At 41.9% G+C, this 3,236-nt stretch overlaps 1 non-coding gene across 1 annotated transcript; it reads right to left on the bottom strand.

Annotated features, from left to right (window-relative positions):
* Nucleotides 1-403: 403 nt before the first annotated feature.
* On the bottom strand, nucleotides 404-476 carry TRNAV-GAC (transfer RNA valine (anticodon GAC)). The gene has a single exon. It is a non-coding gene; the product is annotated as a tRNA-Val (tRNA).
* Nucleotides 477-3,236: the final 2,760 nt, after the last annotated feature.

Here is a 3,236-nt window from a genome sequence, read left to right as displayed (position 1 = left end):
GCACTATCACTTCTTTTTGTGGGGAGGGGTAATTAGGTTTATTTATTCAATTTTTTAAATGGAGGTACTGGGGATTGAACCGAGGACCTCATGCATGCTAACCATGCGCTCTACCACTGAGCTGTGTCCTCCTCCACTACCATTTCTTCACTAGACACTTTACGCAGGCCATCTTAGTTCCCGCCACGGGCTCATGTAGTAGCTGCTCTCACCTGCAGGACAGCAGTGAGGAAACTGAGCTTCACACACGTCAAGTAACAATACTCAAGGTCAGTGTTTGTCTAGTAAGCTAATTAAAAGTCTGCATGGGATACCTGTAAAGCAGGAACATTGAAAAACTTGTTCAAAAATTTCTTTGTGACTTTATCTTTTCTTTGTTTGTTTGTTTATCATTTATTTCAAATGGAGGTCCTGGGGATTGAACCCAAGACCTCATGCATGTCAAGCATGCGCTCTACCACTGAGCTATGCCCTCCCCTCCTTAACTATAATTTTTAAAAAGAGAATTAATTGACTCTCATGAAAACTTGAATCCCATGACATAGTACTGTTGGTACGATGTTCTAACCAAAGCTTCCCCTCGGTCCCGTCCCCCTCTTTATTTGCCTCACTTTCTTTAATCAACTAAGCTCCTTGTAACTGTCTTCATTCTGTCTCTACTTCCCACTCCCTCTTCACCTCACTGTCAGTCTGCCTTCCACCTCCACCCCTTCTTTGAAACTGCCTAGCAAAGGTCGTGAATAAATATTGAACTCCCAATCTTTAGCATACTTTTCCACCCACAGCTCACTGAGCTCCACGGCATGTGGCACCGTCAGCCTCCGCGATAGTCTTGACAGGCTCTCCTCCCTTGGAGCCTGTGACCCTACTCTCTCCCCACTTCAACTGGTTTACTACAGGGGACTTTTCCCAAATTTGTGGGCTCACTCTCCAAGATTCTTTTCTTTATTTCTTCTCTTCTCACTCCAGACGCTGTCCTTATGACCATCTCAAATCTCTAACTCCAGTGCAGGCTGGAGACCTGAGCTGCAGACCTGTATATTTGACTTTCAGATGGTTCTACTTAGACTCTCACAGGTACTTCAAGTTCAATTTCTTCTTTTTTGCGGCGGGGAGGGGAGCGATAGTTAGGTTTATTTATTTATTTAATTTATTTACTTAATAGAGGTACTGGGGATTGAACCCAGGACCTTATGCATGCTAAGCATACACTGTACCACCGAGCTATCTCTTCCCCACCTTAAGTTCAATTTCTTTTAAATTGGATTCATCATTGTCGCTTTCAAACCCACTCCCTTTTATCTTATGCTCCTGATCTTGGCGACTGATACCGCTATCCATGCAGCCACTTGGCAAAGCTAGAAACCTAGATGTCACCTGGATCATATAATACACAATCAAGTCATCTTGTTCCTACTCACATGATAGTTCAAGCATATCCGTTCTCTTTATCCACAATTTCCAACCTGGCTCAAGCCCTTATCATAAGCCTCTGGGTTATTACAAGGGTCTGAAACTGATCCCCCCAAATTCTGCCCCAGTCTAGGCTCCACTATTGTCATAGTGGTCTTTACAAAATACACAGATGATGACATTTCCTTCTAAGGCTCTTCTCTGCTGCCAACACAAAGCTTATGGCATACAAATGCAAAGTTGGCCCAGCTCCCCCATCCTTCCTCCTGTGCTTTCCTCTCAGCTTGTACTCTCTCGTGCTGGCTGCTGACATCACACGGCTTTACCTTTAATAACCTGTCACTTGCATTTATGTATAACACTTTATGAGTTTTACAGTTCCATTGTGGGAGGTCAATATTAAATGCGATTAGGCTTGCCGAAACCTTCAAACTCGAGTTTCCTTATCTGCAAAATGAGGATACTTGTACTTGCTCAGAGGGGGGACAGGAGGTGTAAATTCATAGGTCCGACACAGGGGAACTGTCCGATCAGTGGTAACGGCTGCTACTTACAGAGCCATCTTACTCTGTGCCTGGCAGCTCCAGGTGCTTTGTGTTTGTTAGCGCTCATTATCTTCGTAAAAATCCTTTGAGGTAAGTACACATTATGATTCTCATCTTGTGGATGGAAAAACAAGCACAGAGGGTTTGAGTCGTGTATTAGTCACCCAGGGCTGCTATAAAAATTACTGCAGACTCGGTGGCTTAAACAAGAAAGATGTCTTTTCCCACAGCTCTGGAGGCTACAGGTGCAAGATCAAAGCGTTGGCAGCTTGTTTCCTCCTGAGGTCTCCCTCCTTGGTTTTACAGACAGCCACCTTCTTGCTATGTGTTCCCAGGGTCCTCTCTATGCGTGTCTGCGTCTAAATTTCTTCTTAAAACGACACCAGTCACACTGGATTAGGGTCTGCCCTAATGATCTCATTTTAACTTAATTAGTTATTTAAAGATCTCCATCGCCAAATACAATCAAATTCTGAGGTATTGTGGATTAGGACTTCCAACACAAGAATTTTGGGGGGACATTATCAAGCCCAAACAAGTCCCTTGAGCAATATCACACAGCTAGGGTCAGGGAGGGGATTTGAATTCTGGCAGGGAGGCACATAGTCTTTTTAAAAGTTTTTTAATTTATCAAATTTATTTTTTATTATGGATATTGTTATAGCAGAACATAAAAATGAAATGATAGAAGTTTCTTATAAGAGTATAATTTAACTTCATCTTAAAAAAAGTTCATTTTTTTTTAAATTATACATACTCAGGTAAAAAAAGGCTCTTTGATTTAAACTAATGACTTCAGAATTAAACTCTACAAATAAATGCTATGGCCATCTAAAAGTTTATATTGACAAACTGCATACGTTTTTAAATTATAATGCAATATTTGTACACAGAATAACTATATATACACTTCACTTACATTGCTGATATATGTTACCCAAACTGTCTTGAGAAATGAGGCTTAATAGAGATTCAAACTAAGTAGATCCTTCTCAATTACAACATTTCTTTCGCAACTACTAAGAGATAATCCAAATATTTGCTGAATATAAAAAAAAGTCCCATGCTTCGTGGTGTGTTCTGGGAATTCCAAAGTATTTTAGATGAGAGATGTTGACCATGAAGGGGTTCACTGCTGTGCTCACTGGTAAAGCTGGAGGAACTCTGGTCCAAAGAAGGGGACTGCTCTCCATCCACTGGCCTCAGTGCAGCTCAGGTGGAGATCTGACTGAGTGAGTGGATGCAGCCTGGCCATTCAGGAGGCCTGAGTGGAGGGGA

This window comes from Vicugna pacos, chromosome 5 (genome assembly GCF_048564905.1).
Source record: "Vicugna pacos chromosome 5, VicPac4, whole genome shotgun sequence".
Taxonomy (NCBI): domain Eukaryota; kingdom Metazoa; phylum Chordata; class Mammalia; order Artiodactyla; family Camelidae; genus Vicugna; species Vicugna pacos.
This window is presented reverse-complemented; position numbering and strand designations above follow the sequence as displayed.